Source organism: Corvus hawaiiensis, chromosome 30 (assembly GCF_020740725.1).
Source record: "Corvus hawaiiensis isolate bCorHaw1 chromosome 30, bCorHaw1.pri.cur, whole genome shotgun sequence".
Taxonomy (NCBI): domain Eukaryota; kingdom Metazoa; phylum Chordata; class Aves; order Passeriformes; family Corvidae; genus Corvus; species Corvus hawaiiensis.
In genome coordinates this window covers 13397570-13423177 of record NC_063242.1, presented here as the reverse complement: position 1 = coordinate 13423177, position 25608 = coordinate 13397570, and the positions used below count along the sequence as shown (strand labels likewise).

At 39.6% G+C, this 25608-nt stretch overlaps 1 protein-coding gene and 1 long non-coding RNA gene across 2 annotated transcripts in view; one reads left to right on the top strand and one right to left on the bottom strand.

Moving 5' to 3' along the window:
- Nucleotides 1-25608, top strand: part of GNAL (G protein subunit alpha L) — a 185252-nt gene that overhangs the window by 43347 nt on the left and 116297 nt on the right. The window lies entirely within an intron of this gene.
- LOC125318471 lies at nucleotides 18294-25540 on the bottom strand. Its single transcript, XR_007200368.1, has 2 exons — nucleotides 25466-25540; nucleotides 18294-24282 (listed from the first exon to the last, which is right to left on the bottom strand). It is a non-coding gene; the product is annotated as an uncharacterized LOC125318471 (long non-coding RNA).

Genomic DNA, 25608 nt, shown 5'->3' with positions numbered 1-25608 from the left:
CTCCCAGGGTCTTGGATCAAATACTCATTCAAGTCTAAAAACAGCCCTAAAATACAGTTCAAACTCCATATTTAAATTTAAAAATACTAAATTGAGTAACTTCTTTTTATAGAAGATATGATACCTAGAGCTTAAGTTAAACTTTGCCTTCTTTATTGCAGTGAGAGCTGCCCTTACCTGACCGTGGTCTAACCATATTAATATATTAAGCCAAATCTAAAAATACTGAGAAGAGAAGGTAGTTTGGTATACCTTATGCTTTATGTGACTTGTTATATTTATTAACTATATATATAGTTTCTAAATAGGTAGAAAAATGTGGAAAGCAAAGCTTAAGCAGACCTAAATCCCTTGGAGATGGGATTCCAGTGAGAAAAAGATACCCTTCAAATCTCTGTCCATAAAGGTAAATATTCATTAAATATGCAGAAGTGAGACATAGTTTACCCATACGTCTGCTCTCTCAAGTTTCGTGAGACTCTTTGAGCCTGGATTTCCAATGTTGGCACATAAGCTAGCAGAACTGATGTTCTTGTATGTTTAGGCTTGGTTCCTCCTTGCCTGGGAAGCAGAGGAGTTATTAATAGCTATTACTACTAAAATGGTTTGTGATTTCAGGCTATATCAAATGTGTGACTGTCTTCCTGCTGCACTGCATGGGGGACCAAATTATAGGCAGGACTCAGAATGTGCTGCTACAGAGGTTGCCAGATGTTTGTTATTTGCCAAATTTTTAACAATTACAAAATTTCCACCATATCTTCAGAGCACAGCTTCCTTCCGTGCCCCCTCAGCCAACTTTCCCTCTCCCCTCCCCTTCCCTTGGCTTTGCTTGTAGCTGTGAGTGCTCGTTGTTCCTGTGGATCACAGGCACTGGTTTCTGCTGACTATGAACATTTATTTATGTTAAGGCATTTTACACTGTTAGGTCTACAAATGCAAGCCAGTGAACGGTGGTTTTTTAAAAAGAAATTTAACTAAAGCCTCTGGAGAGGGGGAGAAGTAATTTAGACCTTGAGTATGAGTGAAATGTATGTGTAACAGCTGAATACAAAGTTCATAGTTCTTGATAATGAATTTACATACATTTCAAATCTGGGTTCTTATGAGATGTGTGTTAAGTTCAGCTGTGTTTTTCTCAGAAATTTGTAAAACAATTTCAGATCACTGTGGTTCTGGTGATACACAACACAAAAGAAGTGGAGATCACACTGTGTAAGGTGCATGACCTTACATGAGGTTTTAAATGAATTAACATTTCTTCATGAATGAAATGATTTAGTGTTTAATTAGAGCTAATATCCAGGCAAGAGGCTTCTAGTATGTGGTGTTACAGAGCCGGGAGGTGGTTGCATAGTACAAGAATTAACAATTACCAATTTTGTAAGCAAATTTACAATATTTTAATAATAGAGCAAGTGTTTAGATGCTATCTCTAAATTCAGAACCTACCAAACAGGTATTCAACCATACTATTTTTATCCAAGTGTCACTGTTTCTCAAACATCCATCCAAATACAAACTTACAAAGGGATCTAGAGATGAGAATAGACTCCAGTTGTCCAAAACAATATTCAAATGTTTGAAATAAGATAAGCTATTTTTGTCTATCCGCAGCCCTTCTCTTGTCCACATGTTTGCTCATATTACTTGACCAGGAACTTGCTTTGTAGCCTTTTCCATGCTGCTGTCCTTGTATTGTATGGATGCAGTTCCACACAGCTTCTGTGAAGGTGAAGCAGCACTGAGAGAAAAGTCTTCACCTTTGCCCTGAATCACACTGAAAGCAGTGGCTTTGCTCACTGAAAGGAGTTAGATGACCTACGGAAAAGTTGATACGCCAGCCTTTAATTACGATCTTAGATCTTCCTGTCCATGCTGAGGACCAAAATAAGATTGTTCTGCATCCTCTTTGTTTTTATAATACATACTTGTTGCTGCTTTGTTTAGCAGAGTTTGTAGTTATTACTTGAGTATAGTTCTTGTAATTTAATAGTCATCCGTGATACCCAAAGGCTGTTTTTTCTGGGACAACAAATTAAACATTTCCTAGGAAAAGTGGAAGAGCATGCACAAATTGCAAGTTACTGTATTGTATTAAATTTTCTAGGTGTGCAGTTGTCAGTTACGTTGTTCTGGTTTTGTTAGCCATGAACTTTAGAGATTTTCAGAAGCTTAGCTTTTGTTAAGACCTGAAAGCACCTTGTGGGGAAATACTGGTATCTCATTACACTTTGCATTGACTGGTTTAGACGTTTTTGTTCCTATTCTAGCACCTTTGACTGTCAAATAAATTGGATTATTCCAGTACATTTCCCTCCCATTAAACCTTTGTATTTCTTCTAAAGTATTGTACACTCTCAATTAAGATTTTGGTTTTTTATTGTTCAAGATTTAGATGTTATACGTATCTACTTTGGAAGGTACTTCTAGCATCTGTTTTGAAACAAGCTTTGAAGCACATATGAGAAATAGCTCACTGTTAGCTATATGGTTTCATAACATAGATGTCCTAAACATTTACTCTGGAACAAAAGTAGACATTATCAACACTATCTGAAAAATAACTACTAGACAACTTGCAGTGTGGCCAGAATCCTGAGACTTCAATGTAAGAAATCCTTTGGCTTCTAGGAGTTGGGCTTGCTTGCAGCTGACTGTCAGTGTCTCCTCTGTGACCAAGTACCGTACTTCAAGACATTCCATGAAACTTTTTCCTAGAGCTTGACTGTTGGCTGTGTGTTTGGGCAACAGGAAATCCTCTTCTCAAAGATGCCTCTGAAATGCTCTGGAGACAGTGAGGCAGCAGTGAAAGCTAACCTTTGGAATGGTGAATCTACTTTGATCTTCTCAAGAACTATTTCGGTTGACATGCATGGCAACTATGAGTTGACATGCAGTTGTTCTTTTCCTTCAAACACATGGGTGTGTGAGAGCAGTGCTTTCTTAGGTAGAAAAACTCTAAAAGAAACAAACAAAATCTGATTTTTTTTGTCTTCCTCTCTTTTGCCCACTCTTTGGCAGCTATAATACAAAAACAGAAAACCAAAACAGATAGAAAGACAAAGTATCTGGGGATCTTAAATAGATACATTTTTCTGAAGCTATATTAACTAACTGCACACATTATTTGCGGGGGGTTATGAGTGTTTATATGTTTCGCCTTTCTCTTGGAAGCTAACCAAGAGCTTGAAGCTTTTTCACACTTCCAGTGCGGTGAAATCAGCAAGCGTGTAGTTCCTTGGTGACTTCCTAAACAATACTTTTTTGTGTGTTGATTTTAGTAAATTTTTCATTTTTCAACCTTCATAATGCACATCTGGAGCCTTGTTGCTGAGATGCAGGCTTTTGTGTTAGACCCCTTCACTTTTTAAGTGAGTCTACACTAGGCATGGCACAAATGCCCGTGGGACTTAGTTTTAGCTCACAGACCCCTGAGTTACTCAGTGATTGTGGCTTTAGAGATGCAGTGCGATATGTAGATGGCAGAGCACCAATAGCTGTGCACAAATGAGAAATTCTTAATCTAATAGTTCCTCTAATTTGGGTGTATAGAAAGGTTAAAATAACATGCACATTGGGATTATTATTAATCCAGAGACTGTAAACGTGGTCTCTTAGTAACCTGATGGTAGTAGGGAAGAAGCTCGGAGTAGAGCCACTTCAAAAATACACTGGTTGCCCCAGTTGAACTCATGTTGACATTTAAATAGGGTGTCATGTTCCACAACAGATGAGAAACAATGCTTGGCAAGAAGACCATTTCAAGAAGTGTACAGGAAAATGGGTCTACTTTCTCTTTTCCCAGTGGTGGATGAGCTATTTTGGTGCTGGAAACTGTTCCTGTATAAAGTGTATGGGAAAGAAATAACAAAAGTACACTGAACCTGGAGAAGGAAAAAAAACTGTTTCACAGAGGGTAGCACAGAACAACCTTAAGCCTGTACTTTCACCTGGGGAAACTAAAACCTGGCTGTGTGGCGAAAAGCAGTTTTGAAGACTAGTAACTAAAATCTTAAAAAGACTGGACTTCAGGAAAGATCTCACTTGAAGGAAGTAGGAACAGTAAAAGTAGTGCTGGACTAACTTTTGCTTCTGCAGGAGTGCTGGTGGTATTCCACAGCCAATTCCTTGGCAGTAGTAGAAATAGCAGGGATTAATTGTTAACTGGTTTGGTATTTGTCTGATTTTAACACACTGCTACCAGAGCAATGAAGTATATTTTGAATAATATAGTAAAGCAAATATTTGTAATATTTTTACTGTTAGCCTAGGTGTGTAGATACATATAACTATTCTATTACCTGCATGTGGGACACAATACTTTAAAACTATATAATTAGCCAATCACTTTAAGTAATAGTTTCTTCAAAGCTGCTTCTTTGTTTCGATTGCCGTAGATACTCAGTCGAAAGACTGGTAATTTAAAACTTGTTTTTCAAAAGATACTATTTTCGCCTTGTTTTCTAAATAGATCAGTAGTACGAGTAAATCTTGGCACACTGTGGTCAGTAGAAGTTTTTCTTTGTCTTGGGCTATGGATCCTATTTTATCTAAGCATAAGATAAAGCAAAGCAAGCTATGGGAAAGACTGGCTGGAGAATCCATTTTCTAACTTTTCTTGACAGGAATACTTAGCCTCCTTGATCTTGCATCTTGTGATCTAAGAAAGCAGGATCATTAGTCAGGAAAAGCTTTCCTGAGAGTTAGAAGAGTAAGAATTCCATCTTCAGTGGTTTAGAATTCTTTTTCTGTGTAAATGTATGATGTAGTAGCTCATTCCTTTCTGTTTTACACTTCACAACTTCCTTCCAGGAAGCTGATGTTCAGGTGATGAGTCCATACCCGTGGTAGAGCATCTGTTGTAACTCTGTGTGGTGGGTATGGCATTCCTCTCTTTCAGGAGGAATTAGTTAGAGCTTGTCACAGAAGTAGGAGTATCCCAGCTGCCGGAGTTCTGCTCGGTAATCATACTGGGATGCTTTTAACAAGATTTAATAAACTTTGACAGGAGCAGGTAGAGGATAAATTGGCGAGACATCCAAGAGCAGGGCTGTAAGATTGTGAGAACCTGCCGTTTAGTTGGCCTGTGGTAAGAGGCACCTTTTTCATACTGACGCCTTTAAAAGCTGCCTGATTTGAGGTTATTTTCACTATCAATGAGTTTGGAGGTTTTTGCAGGTTTTCTGCGCATCCCCTGTACATACTGAGTGTTGCTTCAAGTGTTGACAAGCATATTGATTTAATTTTGAATTCTTACCCTTAATTTTTTTAAATAGTTTGTATCCTCTAAAAAACAAAAAAACCCCTCAGTTTGAAAATGTATTTTTAATATTTTCTCAGCCCTGCATAAGGGGTAATATTAGGATAAAAAGGGGGAGATTATGCAAAAGAAGTTCAGTAACTTGAAATCCCAGTGTTGTGAGAGTTTGCTGGGTTTGTTTTGAAAGCCAGTCCAATCAAATTAAAAGCAGACAAAACTAAATTTGGTTCAAAGTTGGCTCACCTCAGGTTCCAGCAGGAGATGTGAAAGCCAAGTTTAAATTGGGACAGGAAGGGAGGGAATGTGGTCAATAGCCTTAAAGTTGAGCATTTTAAATAGGAAATCTGTTTATGCCTCCAATAGCACTTGCTGTTCTGACTTGTTTAGAAAAGCTTAAACAATTCAGAACAGTGGAGTTGCTTGAGGCTTTTCTGGCTAGGATTGAACTAAACTTTGTCAGAAATTTAAGCTCATCTCCAGGCTTTGATTCATCCAGTTAAGTGGTGTAAGTGATTCCAGTTTTTACTCAAGGCACCATCTTGGCATTACCTTCCTCTTTTTCCAGTAATGAGCAAACATCAATATTTCCTAGTCTTAAGAATACATTGTATAACTTATTCCATGTGCTTTTCTACGAGTAGGTCTGATTTTATCATAAGTATTAAAATACTGTTTCAAGGCAGTATTAATGAGTGTAATATGGGATCACAAAAAATTTTGGAGGGTAATATTGATATTGCTCACTGCTGAAATGTGGCAGGATTAGTGTGGCTTATTTTTGATAGGAGAAACAGAAGAAAAAGTGCTTACTCAGAGAGGTGAAAACTAAGGAGAATATAATTGCTAGATTTTGCTGGGATAAACAACCTCTCCCTCCCAAAACCTGCACAGAATTTTCTATAGGCAAGGCCTTTGCATTATTTTTTTTACTTCTTTTCATTCTTTAGCTTAACCTCCTTCTCCTCCCCTCATTCTTACACGTCTTCTCCCCCTGCCTTCACACCAAAATGCCAAGGTTTTCAACAGGGCAGTTCTCACAGCACTCTGCTGAACCATTGAAACACTAGTGACTTAAAGCATCATCTTTGCTGGTTCAATAATGCTCCTAGCTGGATAGTTCACTGATTTATGTAATGCATCGAATTTCTATATGTACAATTTATATAATTTGTGCAATACATTGTATTTATGTAATTCAGGCAAATAGTGGGGACAGGGATTCTATTCAAATTACTGTATTAGAAATTCACAGACTGCTCATGTGGAAGAAAATAACCACATCCTTTACTCAAATAGCAAAACTCTAAATCTGCAACAAACAAATTTGGCAGAAAGAATACATGCATATGCAGTTGGAATTGATACGTCCTTAATTTAGTTCATATCAAGTTGTTATTCATACATTTACTACATGTGATGTTCTCAATCCAAATCAGATCTTGCATCTTTGGGGTTACGTTGCAAATTACTGGTTAGAATATTTTAGATATCTGTAACACAGATAGACAGATCTCAAGACTCAGCACCTCTTTCTGATCTGACAGCTGTAATGGGAAGATGTGCTACATGTTAGGAGTCATAGCCCAGAATTCACAGTCCAGATGTGGAGCATTCAGAGGATTTGTGAAGATAGTTCATGGTTTTCTAGAGTGGTGCGTTTTATAAAATTCACTGAGAAACATGTGAGACACATACACATGCCACATTTGCTCTGTCCCTAATAAGTGTCAGCAGCAGTTTGGACAGTTTTGTGGGAACACTGCAGCCACCCTCCAGCCCTATTGAATGCTGTAGGGAACAACTGGAATATGTTAGCAGAGCTAGAATTGTAATGTGATGCAGAAGATCATGCATATGTTATGAGAAAGATGTGATTTCATAAATCTGTCAGCTGTGAAGGGGAGATGATGGTGGTTTGTAGGCTTAATGAGACGTTTGTGAATAGTTATTGTTAGGGGCATAAGAGTGCAGAAACTGTGGAATTTGTCAGGTATTTCATTCTACAGGGAAGAACTTGGTACATATTGACAGCACTTAGACTTGTACTCCCCAAGTACCAGGACTCTAGCACCAGGATTTTCTTTGGATTTGCCCTAGATCATGAAACACATTGGTAAGGGAAAAAGTTAAAACTACATATTTTCTAAAGAATAGCCAAATTCCTTATATTTCTTCTCCCCACCACAGCCACCAGCTCTGCTCTCTTTCCTGGTTTTACCAGTTATAATGGCACTCACATTTGAAGAGCAGGGGAGGTGATCTTAAACTTAAAAGGAAACTTAAAGGAAGGGGTTACTCCAATCTTGAATTCAAGGGAAGGGAATATGGAGCTGACAAGCATTCCTCCCACTAATATTCCTCTTCTGTCAAATACCTATATTATTTTCTTTGTCATCTGGATTCTCTGCATCTGGATAAGGATCTTCTCTCTTCTTTCTTCTTTCCACCTGCACTAAATTTTGCTGCTACTGAGCAGCACCCTTTTTACTCCCATCATTTTTCACTACAGCTTCAATCCCCTTTTTTTATTAGCTCTTTTCTTCACTCTTTAGTTTTCCTGACCCTGCAATCATGTGTTCATGTATGCAGTTTCTCCTTTTAAAAGTACTTTGAGTCTTAAGAATTCTGCTAACATTTCTTCAAAACAAAAGCATACAATTGCCAATTTTAGCATTTTTCTTACCATTTTTCAATTTTCTGCCAGTCATGTTATGTAAACTGATACTGTTGGAGCACAGTTTAAATTCAGTGCCTAGCCTAAATTCAGTTCCATCCTCTCTGCTCAAGTGAAAACTAACCAGCTAGAAATTAATTTGGATATATAATTTTTTCAGATACACTGTCTTTTAAGCATAAAACATGTGCCTGGGCTAACATTTGGACTTGAAATCTTGTCTTCCCGTTGCTTTTTTGATTGTACAGTGAATGCTGTACTCTTAAATTGAGGGGAATGTGGTGAGACAGAGAACGTTTTCAGAGTCTAAGCCATGGTTTGAACAGTCACCTTCATATTGCAGGAAAAGAATAGCAACATTTAGAAAAGTTAATTTGGTGAGGGCAAACAAAAATTTAGCTGTATCTCAGATTTACATGTATTTAATTACAAACTCTCATGTTAAGAACATTAATGTTAGCTGTTTCCTCTCCTGCCCCTTGCCTCAGTCTCCATCATGTGCCAAACTTCAGAGCAATCCAAAACAGTCCATATATTTTGCTTTGTTTTCTGTCTGTTGAAGTACCCTTTTAGATAGAAGAACATTATCTGTTTACATATCACTGTGGAAATTTGACTTTGTGGAGACAGTGAGGAGGCATTTTCATTTTGGGAGGTTGGCAGCTGCCAAGTGTATTAGAAACATTCGTACTTCTAACCAAGAACAATCTCCAAAGTTTCTCTTTGTGCAACACACTTAATGATGCTTTGTTTCTGGTTAAGCAATAAACACAGATTCCAGCTTGGATGTGCTGGTCTGCTCCTCTGGAAGAGGTAAGGGCTCATCTTGGCAGCACAGTTTCTGCAAAGGGAAATAGTGTCTCGCTCATTTTCTAGAATTCTTTGAATGTGTTTGGGGAATAGCGAAGCAAAGACAATCAGAAGACAATTTTCTTCCTGTTTCAAAGGCCTTTCACAAATTTTATTTGGGGTGTCAGCTAAGTACTGAAACAGTCACAGGGAGACTGGCAGAGTATTCTCATGATAATTGTGTTTTCTGTTTATCTGTTTTAACAATGGATTTATAGGAAAGTTTTATGTCTTTATATATCTGTCAGTAGGCAAAGGAAATATTTTGGCTACACAAATCAAGAAAAGGCTGAGGAACTTGGAAAAGGACCAAGCTAGGGGAATCAGCTGGAATATTTCTGCATTGTTGTCATTGGAAAGCCTATATTTTTGGCACAGTTACAGAAAATAAGGACTTCTCTTTTTTTACTTTTGAGACATAGTGGTATACTTGCACTTCTTTTTGGTTTGGTTTTTTTTTTTAAAGTACCAGATTTTCTCTTTTGAGTGTCCAAAAGCAGTTCAAATACCTGTAATCCTGTATTAAACTCTTATTTCGAGAAGTCCATTTGCTTTTTACAGCTCTTCACAGGTTTGCTTTGGCTGGATCTCAGGCTTGTTTATCTATGCCGATCATCACTTGAACAATTTTAGCTTTGATTTATGTGGTAATTGGCATTTCAGCTACTCTCTCACAACAGTGTTCCCACTTCGGCTTGTTCAGCATCTCACTTGTTGCACATCTTCCCCAATTAATACAGTTCTGAGGTCTGGCCAGGTGCGTATTTCTTCAGTCTCTGTTCTTCTCGATGTGTTGTATTAAACCTCTTTCCATCCCACTGTTATCTACTTACCTACCAAAGCTTTTTTGGAATTAAAATTTTGCCTTAAATGCATATTAACACTTGCCTTCATACCTGTGCTTTTGAGTAACATGCAAGCTAGAGCTGAAACAAAGAATCAGTAAATATGTTAGAGATGCCTCTTAAAATGTCGGTAATCTAAAATTCAATACATAGGCATCCATAGATTGAGAAAGTTTGGAGCCTTTCTTTCATGTCAGTACTAGAGATTGTAGAGATGGTATTTGTAGAGACTATTTTGGGAGAGGGGATCAAAAGAATGTTGAAATAAAATATTAAATGGCATCAGGAGGCATCTAGGAAAAATTCTGCCACCTCCAGCCTCAATGGTTGTCACATATTCTTCAGAGATTGAGAAAAAATCTGGTGGCTGGTGAATGGTTTCATTTTTTTTAAATTATGAAACATTGATTGATTGCAATGTTGGTTGTCTTCTTATGACCTAATTTACCTTTCATCTTTTCTAATTCAGATCTTAGTCAGAATCGCATAATTTACTAAGTACTGCAAATAGAGATCTAAAATAAATTTTTAGGTGGGCTAGCTATGTCTTAAAAAGAGATGGGAAAGAGAGATGCACTTCATCAGGAACAGGGCAAGAGGACACAGCCTCAAGCTGTGCCAGGAGAAGTCCAGGCCGGACATGAGGAACAATTATTTTTCACAGAAAGGATGATCAGGCATTGGGATGGGCTGCCCAGGAAGGTGTGGAGTCACCAACCCTGGAAATGTTCCAAGAAAAAACTGGATGTGGCACTTAGCCCTGTGGTCTAGTTGACGAGGTGGTGATTGGTCAGGAATTGGTCTTGATGATCTTAGGGGTCTTGGTTCCAACCTTAATGATTCCATGACTCTACGATCTGTGTATTAATAAGTCCATGTTTACATTAACTTGTCTTCCTCAGGTCTGCTTGAGATTCTTCATATGTTGCCTGAAGTCGCCTCTGACCCATCAGTTCTTTCCCCTGTAATCTCATGCTTTTTAATCTCATGCCCTTTTGTTTGAAAAGAAGTCACCAGGAGCAGTGGATCATAACCTGTTTTTTAGCTGAATGTTGGTTGAGAAAATTGCCATCTTTGTGCATTTGGGGCATTTGGGCTTTTTTAGTCACAGAAGAACACTTTGCAGAGGACCTGACTAAATTCAAAACAATTAAATGAACCATATTTATGTTCTTAAAGGGAAGTCTGTACCTACCTGTCAGCTCTGAGTTTGCCAAATCATTGTCATCATTGGACACTCAGGTGACACTGGAGAGAAAGGACAAACCCTCAGAGGTGCAGCATGTTGGTAGGAACATTGATGACAGATATGCTGTGCAGATTTGTGAGAGGTGGATGCATTGATGTCAGGACAATGGACAACATTAATGGCACCTTAGAGCAATGTTTTGTTGCTCTTCAGTTCTTTCCATGGTATTCAGCTTTACTATTGTAAGTGAAGAAGTTATTTTTAAGCAGGGGAAAATTGAACAAGAAACAAAAACACTCCACGCAACTTGAGATCCCAGTTTTTTTTAATGTGATCTACAGCTTGAAGCCCCTTTCATGTGTTCCTCAGAAACCACACTGCTGTGAATGGTGATGCTTATCTTCCAGCTGGAGCAGGCCACATGTCCTGAAGTGTCTGTGGAAGAGTCTTGGACATTAATCCTTCCCCATCAAAAGACCAGGTCCGTGTCTTCTGTGGCCAAAATGCAGGCTCTTGCATCTCATACTAGATATGCTTTTGGTCCTGTGAAGGAAATGTGTAACAGCTTGTTGTCCTCTAACCAAAGCATGCCAAACATATGGGGGAGGAATATTTTTGGACCTGTAAGATGTGTGGTAGTGGAGTCATTTTGGAGGAAGAAGGGAAAGAACTGCACAGAAGGGGTGATTGGAACAGGTCCTTCCTGGTTCACTCCTGGCTCCCCTGTAGGGGAGGAGAGGGGAGGGCTTCAAGGCTGGTGCTATCTGATGTCTTGAACTAGGCTTTTAGAGGAGATATTCCTTTGATGTGCTTTGCCTCGAATTCAGTAACCATACTCATACCAGTATGGCTTCACTGGAACTTTTGTTTTAGGACAGTTTTAAAGGTGCCTGATGTTGCTCTGGTCTGAAGGCCCCTGTTAATTTTTATCATAAGTAATGCTTTAAAAGAATGATTGAGACATTTTATGTTATGAATCTGTAACAAAATAGTTGATGCCATTTTGGCAGAAGCCTTTTGTGCACTAATTCGGGGGAATCTGTCATCTTCTTTCTACTGTTCTGGGGCTTGAAACTGTAAAGAATGACACAGCTAGTGATCTGCAATAAAATTCAGGTTGGTCTTTCCTTCTTTAGAGAAATTATTTATAAATGTCCTTGTTGCCAGGCACTTCATAACTATATAAGTGGGAGAACCTCTTAGTGATATACCTTAATAGCAGAATTAATGATGTTTGAACTTAAGTCTGTTTGTTGAGACTTCATTAGCTTTTCAGCTGAGAAAGCAAGTGGGGGGAAAATGCACTCCAAACACATGAGCTGTGCACTGGGGCACACCTGGAGACAAGCAGCCAGCTAAGGCCCTCGTAGCACTGCTTTCTCACTATTAAACTGCTGTTGTTTCTTTCATGGATTACATCTCTTGTGGGTTCCTTTCACCTTTTAGTTTATGTCTGTGCTGGGTATCTTTTGTTGTTTTAAATTCTACATGTGTGTGATTACCATCAGAAAAGTGTTTATGTGTGTGTGTATATGTACACCTCTTTTTTTTCAGGTTTCTGTAATGTGTTTTCATGACAGAGCATCAAACACATGAGCTATTTTTACACAGTGATGAGTCCTTAGATAATCCTGTTTAGGTTTTGCTTTGATTTTGGTTTCAAACTGTCTGAAATGGGACTGCTTGGAAGCCTGCTAACCACTACACTGTGTTGATGAAGGGCAGTCCCTATATTAAACTTCTTAATGTCCTGCAGCACACTTTTTCAGTTTTTTAGAACAAGAGGATCTTCTTATAATCATAAGCATGGAATTCAGTGCTGTGTATTACAGTACTGGATTTTATTTTATTTTATTTTATTTTATTTGCAGAAGAGCCCCTTTTTAATGAGAGTGAATTCCTAGTGCTAAGAGGCAAAAATCATGTTTTACTGTTTTTACTACTTGGCATGTCCTCAGACAATTTGTTTGTTGTGCTGGATCATCATGGGGTCTGTTAGATCATCTAATTGAAAAAAGGAGAGTTTGAAGTCCTGGACCATCTCCAGAAGTTGTTTGTTCCACAGCCAAGTCCCTCCTATGCTCGAACTCTGAGGTCATCTCCATAAGTCATGTTTATTATGTTTAATTTATTTCCCTGTTACACACTTGGAATCTAAAAATTTGTAATGAAATACACAACATAAAGTGCATTTTAAAAAAAACAATGTAAACATGTCTCTAAGGTTGGTCACCTGCCCTTCAGCCTTAGGTTGAAGGTTACTCATTTGGTACTTCAACAGAAACGCACTGATTATCATTGCTTCTGAGATACAGATAACGTACTGAACAATGGACAAAGTTTTTTAAATGGATATATATTTGTGGGGAAAAAAATCAACATTTGCTTTTCATGTTTTCACATCTGATTTTTCAGGAGCAACATGCTCTGTCTGTTAACATCAGGCCTGCACAGTATATATACCTTTGTTTCTGTTCACAATGTCCCAAGTTCTTCGCTCATCAGCTTTAATCAAGTTTTTCTTGAAAAAGATATTTGAGGGTGGGGTGTGTCTGGTTTTTTTTTTGTTCAAGATCATTCAAAACCTAATCTGCCGCTTAAAAGATGCACTGAGAAATGGGGTGGGACTTCAGAATTTTATATACTGATCTGTGAGCAGGAGTTTTTCAGGAAACAGGAGTCTTACTGCTCCTTTTGAGAGAGATTTTTATGCCCCATAAATCAGGAAGGCGAGTTTCAAAGGGCTAGTTTCCTATCTTTATGTAATTACATATTCAGTCCAATTTTCTGAAATGTGTATCATCTGTATCAAAAGGGAAAAGAGACTGCTGCTGACAGCTCCTATAAGCATGAAATTTGGAGGAAGGGGGTTTTACAGTTTATATATTTTTTTTTATGATGGTTATGAATTCTCACACAACTTTGTGAAATCACCTATATGATTTCCTGCAAAACTGATGCTGCTGGCATTGATTGTTGCAGTGGATGGCAGGTATTGAAGAGGCCCCAAATAAGAGAGTACAGAGCAAAGGGGTGATTTGGGGGGGGGGGGGGGGGGGGGGGGGGGGGGGCAGGGGGAAGAGAGAACTTTACCAAAAAAGGCATCTATAAGAATTAGAGAATGTAATCTTTCATAAAATGATAGGTTAGTCCTGAGAAAAAGATTTCTGAAGTAAGGCAGTCTTTATAGGCCTTGGATCCTATGGCAGTTTCAGGTACATTCATCAGACTTCACAGAAACTCAGCCAGTAAAGGTGACTGCCCTGTCCACAATTGGATGGTGGGGAGTCCATGAAAAAATTGATGGATTGATTGTAACACTAACTTTAAATGGAGAGGTAACTTCATACCAAGAGACAGAAAATTTTTGTGTGTGCACATACAAAGCAATAACATACCTATTACGTGAGGCTTTTAATTACGTAATTATACATGGAGAAGAGGGAAGCTCTTATATGCTGCTTGCTTTTCATTTTTATTTTAAGGGAAATTCAGGCTTACCTCAGTGTGTTGACAGGTAAATGCTAATTTTCATATGTATTGGCATCAGTACACATAAGGCATTTTATTCAAATTGTACTAGCTTGCAGTTGTGGTAGAATTTAGAGGGGGAGGAATTTAAAAGCCCAGAAAAATAATGCAAAGAATAATGTATTGTCACAATCCCTGTAGTGAATAGATAGAGAGTTGTTTACAGTGGAAGCATTTTTCTTTTTTTGTGGAACATCGCTGAAGTTGGGGTTCTTTTCATGAGATGTTGCAGATATGAATTGCTTGCCCATATGGATTTTCTCATTGCTTGAGGTCATTGGGTGGCTTATGGACCAAACTGAACAGCACTGTATTGAAAGAACTATTCCTTTTAGGTGAAGAAGAAAAATCCACTTAAGAAAAAAAGTGGATTCATTAATACCACTAAAAATGATGAATCATCAGCAGAGTTGTTAAACTGCATGCAAAAGCTCTGTCACTTGCTGGTGACCAGCAAGTTTGACTGGTCACCAGCTCTGCACCTTTACTTTCCAAGTTATTAACACATCACTGAGAATTTTGGCTTGCTGCCATGCAATGCAGTTGCTCAGGTGTATTTCCTGCTAATAACCTTTACTTCCATTTCACAGTGATTTCTGGGCACTGATTATTAGATATCTAGATGAACTCATTGAATCCATTTATAGTCTGTGAAGAGAAATAGGCATTTCAAGGGAGGGATTGATCAGTTAATAATCTAATTTTTTTTTGTAATTAGATTTTAAACATCTGTGTTAGAATTATTTTAGTTGTGGCGTTGCACCCCACATTTGACTTACTGTAAGATTTGATCCTTATTGCTGAAGTCACTTAAAATTGTTACTGATGATAGAGTTTTGCATAATGTGCACCGTTTTAACTCTTAGTGGATGTAACATCATGTCTTTACCGTGCATGATTAAGCAGATTTTCTGTGTGGCCCACAGCAGAGGTTTCTCTGCTTATCATTGGTATGTTAATATGTTATATTAATATGTTAAAATGTTCAAGTGAACAGATTCCAAGCATAAACTTGGAATATGCAACAAAAATATTTAAATCTGGGGTCAGGATTTTTATGTGCCAGGTAAATAAAAAATTGTAAATTAAAAAAAAAAAAAAGTGTACATTTGTAATAGAGAAAGCTGTAAAATTTTTTTTCATCATTTTCATTTTGTATATGGATAATATAGGATTGGTTTGTTTAGTTTATAATTAATCCAAATACTTCCAGAGTATTTCTCAGTATAAAGAATGACTTTGTAAGTTGCCATCACAATTTCAATAACTAACAGTTGGAACAATCATCTGCTAAGATTTAGTTCTAAAATCTGATAGTATAATTTTTAAAAAAATCCCTTAATAGGTATGTAGTGTTTGTATTTTTATGTCTGTTGATACTTGGAGTTTTTGAAGTGCAGTCTATCCATTCAGTATTTTCCAGAAAGGCACAGGAAAGAATCATGGAATGATTTAGGTTGTAAGTGACCTTAAAGACCATCTAGTTCCAACCCCCATGCCAGGGGGAGGGACACCTTCCACTAGACCAGGTTGCTCATGGCCCCATACCCATTCAACAAGTTCACAGCAGCAACATGCCATGAATTGTACATTGTATACTAACACTAATTCAGGATTCCATAGGCAATTGAAATTACCAAGAAAAACAGAATTTGGCAGTACTGGAAGTATTTTGCCACAGCACCAGTTTTTTGTTAATCATTGGCTGTGTGCTCTGTGGAGTTAACAGAAGACAGCCATTGGCTCATGCTGCAAATCACATAAATTTTTAGAGATAGCATATGGAAAGTATCCAAGTTAAACTGGAAAATTTAGGCACCTGACTCAGTGACATCTTATTTTCTTTTCAACTTACCTTCTCACTGGGCATACAGAGAAATAATCTGACGGTTCAGAGAGCTGTAAATAGCAGAGAAGGTAACGGGCTGGGGAAGCAGTATGGTAAAGGCATGAAGGGAGCTTGAGGAGATTCACAGATTAGCAGGAGGCTATTGTTCACTGACACAATAGAAGGAACAGGCTCCAAAAGGTGTGTGGACGCCTGCCATCTTCTGCCTCCTTTCCCTCCACTGGATGGGACTTCCAGCAGAAACAGCAGCTCACCATGACAAAGTGGAAGCATAACGAAAGGGAGCTCTCCATGCTCCATTGGTGCCCTCTCTCCCCTTGGACAGTTGCACTGCTCTCTGAGCTGGACCAGGCTGGATATTGGTGGTGTTTTCTCCAGTCATGCTCTTACCAGATCCAGGCTCTTCTGGTGGCTTGAAACTCTGATTTTTTTCTCCTGTCTCATTTACACATGGCTTGCAGCATCTCAAGCCAGAATTCTTAAATTAGGTGAAACAGTTCCGTTTGGAATATATTAAATAGTTTTTTCTAATCATGGGAAAGCTCTCTCATACTTCTCTGGAAAGCAGCAATATGCCTTTGATTTCTGTTAGGCAAAAGCAGTGGCCCACGGTTCTGGATACAACATTGCCTGCAACAGCCCTTTGCAGTGTTCCTGCTGTAGTAGGAAGCTGCAGCCCTTGTGCCCAGGATGGCAAGGCAAGCCATGGTGTGCTGTGTGCTTCTGGTTATTGCAGGCAGCCACAGCGATCCCATGTCTGATAAATCCTGCTCCTCCTAGTCTCTGATACCAGCCCTCCAGTCCAACCTTCTTCATCCCTCTTCTCTGTACCTCTGCACCTCTGCCAAATTGTGTTCATTTCTCTTTAAGGGAGGTGACCAATGTTGATCATGTTTTCCACAAATTCCTGTAACATTAATATTTTGCTCTTTGTAAGGAAGGCCATATTTGATATGTTCTGGGCCTCCAATTGGGTGGGGAGGGGAGGGCATATCCTTGTTTAGTTTTGATTTGTTTTCAGGGTCACTCTGACAGCTCACGGTCATTCTGAGATGAAATATTTCCAGAAATTAAGCTTTCAAAGGGGAGGACTCTATGACACATGCAAAAGAGCCACATCTGAGATGCATATACAACCCATATTTAGACATTTGCTATATTTTTCAGATTTTCTGCAGCCTCAATAAAATTATATAAAAATAATTACATAGAATAAACTTCTGTCATGCACTCTGTGCCTTTTACAGATATGTACCTTGAATCCTTCTGAATGTACAGCTGTCCATTCCTAAACACACCATAAATTGTTGCATGGACCACAAGCATTTGAATGGTACTGAGGAGTTTTACCTAGCTTAATGTAAGTCATTTACATGTTCAGACAGAGCATCCTTGTGTGCTTCTTCCAAGCTCTCCTCTTTGTATACAGTGTTACAGTGGTTTGTATTTCTGATAAATAGTTTGCAGGGTTAGCCTTTTTAATAGCTGGTTTTCCCTACATGAGCAAGCAGCACCCTACACAGTAAAGGTTAAGAACAGATTTGTCAATGACAATTTATAGTGCTTGATTTTATTTAAATCAAGTGTTCTCAATTAGTGTCCATATAAAAGAACTATGTAAAAGAATACAATAGTCATAATGTATCTAATGATCCTTAAGTGGCAGATTATGATCATATCTTTATTAGTGGTAGTAACTGTGGTGACAGTGTTGCTGACAGGTTAAACCATTTCTTACAACAATGGCTTTTGTGCTGTTGCATCGGGATCAGAAATGCAGTTCCTGAAGATTTGCATATTGTGAAGAATAGGCTGCAAAGGCATGGAAGCATAATCTTGTCATTGTGTTTAGTGATGTGGGTGGCAGATTGCTGTAGCTGATTCTGAGCAGGAAGAGTCTGCATATGGGTAGGTTTAAAGCCCTTTAAATGTTTTAGGATTGGTAGGCAAATTGGTTGATGATGTAAGTGTTGTTGTAAGTTGTTAAATATTCCAAGCAGCTATAAGCTTTCGAAAACCCTCTCAATGTTTTAAAACATACAGTGCAGTGTCTGAGCAGCTGCATTAGCTGAGATTGCTGGATTGTATTTGTACTATTGCTAACCTCAGACTCTGCTGTGATAGTTCTACATAGCATTGCACTGCGTCATTGGGACATGAAGATCTAAAATTTTAAGGAGGTTGAGAGGCATCAAGCTAGAATGGGTCTCCTTAAAAAACAAACAAACCAGAAAACCCCAAACCAAAAAACAACCAAAACCAGGCCTTCAATTATGCAGATTGCACAGAAACATGTCACCATTGTTGTGAGTCTGAAACTTTAAAAACAGAGAAAATGTCGCCATAGTTTAGGAAATTTTCTCACATTATGCATTTTTATTGTAAAAACAAACCTTTTGTTTCCCAAAGTATGTGAGAAAATATAGATTCCTCAGTAACTTATTAAATGGCTTGTTCCAAAATGTCTGCAAGTTCTGTGGACTTTTCAACCTTTCCCCCTTCTCCTTTGCGCACCAATGCTTTTATCACCTTTCACCCCAAGTGAAATGATCCTGTGAGAAGTATTTGCTCCGAAGAATCTAATCAGTGTTATACAAGCAGCCCGGTAGATGCTGGAAAAAACTTTTGGGTTTTAGTAAAAATAAGATCAGTAAAATCATATGGGTTTGAATTTCATTAACTCATTCTATCAGAATAGCATTTGAGACCAGCAGTGAATAAAGTGAATAAGTAAACAGAAGAAAAAAAGAAAAAAGTAGACTTACTTTCCAGGAGATTATCGCACTTTGTTTAAGATTGTTTTTCCCCCTCTCTCACATAGGTGTGAGAAGGAATAGTCATCTGTATAAGTAATGTATCTGCTTAGTCTTCATATTGACCATTTTCTCTATCCAGAGAAATAAATAAATTCATGTCATGAAACCATGAAGTTTAATTGTAACATAAACCTGGTTGTGGAAAGGACCACATGGGTCAACAAGCCATGTCTCTTCAATTATGAGCAAATATGTGAGAGCTATTTAATCCAGAGATCATCTACTTTGTACAAATATACCATAGAAATACTTATAGGAAACCTAAGAGCTGTATCCCAAAAGGTCAAGCAGAACATGACTCAACAGGTATTTGTTATAAGCAGATGTATAGCTTTAAAAAAGAGATGCATAAGGAGGAAAATACTGTGGTTTTGTTTATTCACTAAGCTTTGATATTTTATCTGGATTTGCTAGTCATGCAGTCAAGCAAAAGCTGTATTTCTGTGATAAATATTATTGACATAAATCAGGTTGTGAGTACATGAGGCTACCAACTTATTGGCTACATTATTTCCTGAAGCGAGTTTTTAATGATTGTTCTTGTGTGTAACTGCATGTTGGGATCCTTAAACAGGCTTAAGAAACAGTTACAGAATTCCTCAGTTCATGCTAAGGTAGTTGTATGCAATGATCTTCTGAATTTGTAAGAATTTCCAGTTATATATATATATATATATAGAATACCACTGACCATGCAGGCACTCACAAGAATTAGGGCATAACTGTTTAACCATGTAGAGACTTCCTTTTTTTCCCTGGGGTAGCTAAAACTTAATTTCTCAAGCAGAGAAGTTAAAGCAACTGAGAAGAAACTAAAAAGTTTCTCTAAGTTTATATCAAGATAGAGGGACAATACAGGAAATCACAGGTCAGATGTGTTTGGGGTGAATGTAGAGACAATCTAGCCCAGCAGAATGTTGTCTAAAGACCAGGGGTGGAGACAGGCATGCTGTGACTGTCAGTGTCACGCTCAGAGGTGTGCCTTGCAGTTAAAGGAGAGGTTAAGGCACATCACGCAATTGTTCAGCGTCTCACAAGTTAGTTTTCTTTCCAGTTTTTTGTTCCTGTCCAAATAGCGAGATTGTGATAGTTGACCTGAGCATTTACTATTAAATGCAAAATTTTATATGACATACAAAACCTTTTACAAACTGCAGATAAATGATTTGGCTTTGCTGTTACAGCTGTGCAAGGTGTTAGTCAGCATGCTGCAGAGAATCCAGGACATGTCTCCTGTATAGATTTTACTCCTTTTTTGAAAGTGGTAACTTCAGCTATAATTCTAGCTGACTTCTTTATTTATTGATAATTCACTTCAAAATTAGGGCAAAATGAGCATGTTTTGCCTGGCGTTATTTAAATCTATTTAATCCTGAGGACTCTCCTGAACAGCTGATTGGAACTAATTTTCCACTGCCTTAAAATGGGAATGTATTATTTTGTTCAAGGTGGAGGGGTGGGAGGAAGTTGGGGAAGTGCCCCTGGAGTGTCCAGCCAAGTGAAATTCTTCATAAACTGGGATACTGACAGAAAAGTGCCTCCTCTTTTGCCAAAAATGTAACACATCCTATAACAGTCTTGCAAATTCATCGAAAGAGGTGTCCCTTTTGCTTATTGCAAATGTATCCGTGTCATTTTGTTTAACAATGTTATTTCATTGTAATATGTAAGAATATTTAAACCACAGGAGGTTACTTGGTCTTTTAAATGCCATTAGGACATTACTGGATTTAAGCTAGTTTCAATCAGCTGCTTCTTCCTCTGGTACTAACAGATGGACATGTGTGGAATGCTGCCATGTGAGTCTCTCTTCATAGATAAGGAATTTCTAGTCAGAAAAGACAAGAATAAACACCAGAATTATTTTATTAATAAGGGTCTAAAGGGAAACCCTGAGCTGATGGGGGTGGCCATAGCAGAAGTTTCCTGTTCCCTCTGCTTTCTTGTGGGATATGGATGAGGAATAACTAGCTTGGATGAGGAATAACTAGCTTGAATGAACGAGGATTGTCCTCTTTCTTGGGTGTAATCATACTGCAAATCTGCTTTTCACCTGATGCTTTTGCACACAGGCTTCCTGAGGAGCATCTGGCTCCCCTTCACAAATGCTTTCTCAGGGCTAAAGGCTATCACTGTCATTTCTGTGGACTGCTGCCTGCAGTTTTTCTATGGAAAACCCTTTTTTCTCTTCAGACTATTATCTTTAGCCCACAGCCTTCTACCGCATCACGTCACCTGCTTTCTCCCTTTTGCTCCCTGTGCTGCACAAAGTTAGGGTGGGTTGTGGTTTGTGGGAGAGGAGTAGGCATGGGAGAAGTTGGTTTGTCAGGTGAGTTACATGGTGGCAGCTGCCAAGTAAAGGAGTATGGCTTGGGAATGCGGACAGCAAACTGTGTCAAGGAGCCAAGGAACTACTCAGAGCATTGCCAGGCCCGTCAGCATTGCCTGACCCTCTTCTGCATCAGTAAATTTGTCCTTAATCCATGGACGTTAAGGCGATTCGGGATCAGGTCCACAGTCCACATTTCCACTGTGGAAATGCATACCTCATCTTTTCTGGCATCTCTCCCATCCTGCTTCTTAAAACAGATGAGCCCCTCTCAAAAATTTTTATGACTTTTTTGAGGTCATGGGTTTAAACAAAAGGATGAAGGTTAGTTTTTTGGTTTTGTTTGGTTTTTTTTTAGTGACATTCACTTCTCTGCAAAGTATGTGCTGGTTTTTTTCTAAACCCTTAGTCAGTATTTTTAATACAGTTAGAGTCACAATTTTTTTGGTTCCTGGTTCATGTATTTTATACAACTCCAAATGTAGCCTTCCAGGGAGAGTGTACTATTGTATTAATATTTGACATCTTCAGAGAGAGAAACTTACCAATAATTGATTACCAGAGAGAATTATTTTTCTTCAATACCTACGCGGTTACAATTCATTTTCCTCTTTTTCTTTCTCCCAAGTTTGATGATGAGGTGGATTAAAAACTCAACCATTAGTGAGTTGCCTATCCTGATTTGCAGCAGTAGGCTACATGAAAAAGAGAGGTCAGTGAGGAGAAGCAGAGGTCAGGTCACCAGTGTTACCCACCTAGTGCAGTGCCCATACTTGAGGACAGTGTCAGCAGAGAGTTCAGAGCTCCCTGTGAAAGTTGAGGCAGAAAGACTGGCAAGCAGGACTAATTTCTTTACCAGCTGCTTAGGTCCCTCCTATGCTTTTGATTACCTCCATCTTTCCATTTGCTCTTTTTTAAAAAAACTGAACCAAAGCCACTAGGCTGTGTAAAGGGAAGATGGGCTGCAAATGGTCTGCAGGGTTTCTGTATAGAAACTTTCTCCACCTTTACCTAGTGTCTGCAAGGAAAAGCTCTGCATCAGTCCTGCTCTGGATTGGAGGGGCAATCAGGTCCCTTGAGCTGCATCTTTAGGAGCTCCCCATTAATTCTTACTGGAGTTTTGTCCCTCCTTACCCAAACAGAACAGGCATGAGAAACAAGACTTTGTGGCAGGGGTGGCCACCCAGTCTGGCTTCAGCTGGGTTGTCAATCCTCCTCTATACAAGAATGCAAATATGGCCTCAAGTCAGCAGCTTGTGCTCCCCAACATTCAGCCTGAGGCTCACAAATGGTGCATCCTGAGGCTGGAACTCACAGAGGAAGGCAGGAAATAAAGGTGTCTCCAGTTTCCTTCCAGGAGGGCTTATACTGTATTGTCTGGTTTCACGAGGATATAGCACCAAGTTTGAGCACAAAAGTAGAAGGCAAATCTCATTTTTTGCACAGATATCCACTCAATGTATATTTATATTTATATCTATGTGCATATATAAATATGTGTATGTATACATATGTTGCCTGATATGAAGGGGCAGAGGCTATGTGAAATACCTTATCTTTCAGGAACTCAAGGAGGATCCCACATTGGTTGCCTCAGAAGAGAGGTGAAGACCAGAAAGGTCTTCTTTCCTTTGTCTGGGATTTTGTTTTTATTCCTGTGTACAGTTTGTACTGGAATGGAAGTTGGTTAGCTGAAGCAGCACTGCTGCAACCTTTTACAGAGCTTTAGCTTTATCTGTGTGCAGAGGAGACATGTTCATATGATAGCTGTGGTTTCTCTCTGGAAAAAAAAATTGTGTCTAAAGGGGGGTGAAAATTTCTCTATGGTTTATTATTGTTTCTAGGATTTTGTAGTTCAATTATGTCAGGGTAAGTGCTGTGTTTGCGAAAAGCAAAGGGAGGGTTGGGAATATAATTACAGCTAAAAGTTCCTTCTGGGCACAGGTTGCTTGTGCATGTCATTCTTGAACGGTGTGATCTTTTCTCAGGAGGAAGAGACCCAAAAGGGTCATGGGGTTTTTCGAGAGGGAGAGAGGAAATGAGAAACACTTTCCCTCTTTTGGAGAAGGGTAAAAGCAGGATATACCAGGATCCTGTAAAATTCTATTTATTGGCACTGAGCCGTTTCAAAGCTGGGAACAAGTCTGCACCAAAAATCCCAAAGTTAGTACGTGAAAGAGGAAAACTGCTGAGGAGAGAGGGGGAAGAAACAAGGCAGATTCCTGCAGACTGACTGACACTAGCCAGATTTGGGACTTAGGTGTCAATGAAGTGTTTACATAGGTAATAAATATGGCTACACACATCTTGTGCATCATAAATTACAGCTTCTGATACTGAAGGACTATGAAAATTCAGACCCAGTTAGTGATTTCTAACCAAGCCATTCAGTTTTCAGCTCTCACAGTGCTGTGGCAGGCAGCAAACATGACTGCCCTTCACAAAAGCTGTTCATCATATATCCTGTGTCTGACAGCCTCCAAAAACAGCAGTTCCCCTGAATTGTGCTTCCAAACCTATCTGTATCTGAGGTGCTTTTTGCCTCTCCAGACAGAAAAATGTCAATAGGAAAAAAAGCAGGCTGTCCTAAAAAAATGCAGCTCAGTAACACTTAAAAAATGCATATTTTGGCCTGGCAGATCCTGTCAATCCTGTGGTGAGTTACGTCCCCTCCCCACCCCCCCCAGCTCCCCCCACCTGTGTAAGACGGAAGATGAAAACAGCTTCCAGAGTCAAGATTGAGCAATATCATAAAACCACGTATCTGGCACTTGAATTCCATAGTCTCCTGAAAACTCCATATACCCAACCACAGGTGTAGCAGTACCTGTTCATTTTCTGGGTCCTGCCCTTTTCACCTTCTTCTGATGTATGCTCAGAGTAGATGGTACCAGCTTCTCTTCCTTGATTCAGCACTTTCCACCTGAGTGAGGAAGCCTTTGGAAAAAAAAAAACCTAAACTAAATCCTTCTGCTTGTAAAATCTAGTTTCTTTTTGCCACATGCAAAAGCCACAGGCTTTTTAGATTAAAATGCTATTTCATTTGATTGAAGCTGATGGCAATCTCTCTTTGATTTTAGTTGGGACCAGGATTTGTATCTCTCAAAATACTAATTTTTCAGTAAGCCGTCTTTGAAAGTATGGAGGACTAATAATGTTTGGAGATAAAAGCTTAAAGTATTTCGGGACTCCAGAGTAATGTCCATCCTTTTTCTAGTGTTCTTGTGTCTCAATGTATCAAGCATCACGTTTGAGTAGTGCAGGTGGCTTCTACGCAGGGGTAATTTAGGAAGAGCCAGGTGCTGTACTGCTGCTTTTGCACTGAGGTGCCAGTTTGCAAGGCAAGAGGTTTGAAGCAAGAACGAATACCCATAGGGTTGTCTAGCTTGAAGTTTCACTTTAAGATCTAAAATGGAGGTAAATGAAGGAACGTTTCTTGTCGACATTGTTGTTGTAATGATATTAGACATGTATGTTATCATGTTCGGATTACACATTATCATGAGCTGTTTTGACAGCTTCATTTTCTGGTTCAGCTGATACAGTTTGGAATATTCAAAGGGAAAAAACGGCCCGTGTGCTACCGTGACAACTTGTGGAAAGGGACATTTTGTTGGTTAAGAAGTCGAGCCAGGGTGTTTGTGCAGATGCGTGCCCTGTGTGTCGGGGTACGCGCGGGAAGACCCCGGCCGCTCCCCCACGCCGGAGCCAGGGGCTCGCTCCCGGCGCCGCTCCCGCAGGTCAGTCACGATGGCGGCCATCACCTGTGCCAGCCTGGGATTCCAGACCCGGGAGTGCCAACCTTTGCTCTGGTAGCGGCCAGGCTCTTCCAGTACCGCCGAGGAACGCGGGGAAAGATCGGGAAAAGCCCCCGCGGCTCCCCGAGCGCCGCGTCCGCAGCTCCCTTGCCCTGCGGCAGGCCGCGGGCGGGGGCCCGGAGGCCGCAGGTCCCGCGGCGGCGATGCCAGCTCCAGGTTTTGGCGGCAGCAGCGCGGCCGGGGCGCGGGGCCGGGGCGGCCGAGAGGGGCGGGCGGGGGCGGCCCGGGGCGGGGGGCGCGGACCCCGCGGCGCCGCCTGGCCCCGGCCCCGCAGGATCCAGGTAGATCCGTCCGGCTTTTACCTTTCTCCTTCGGCTTCCCTGCGCGTAGGGCTGGTAGCGGGGCTGTTTCCTGGTCTCGCAGAAAGAGGCAGTGCTGAGTTAGGAAGACAAAAATAGACCTTTACAGAGAAATATAGGGATTGTGTGCGCGGTGGGGAGGGAGA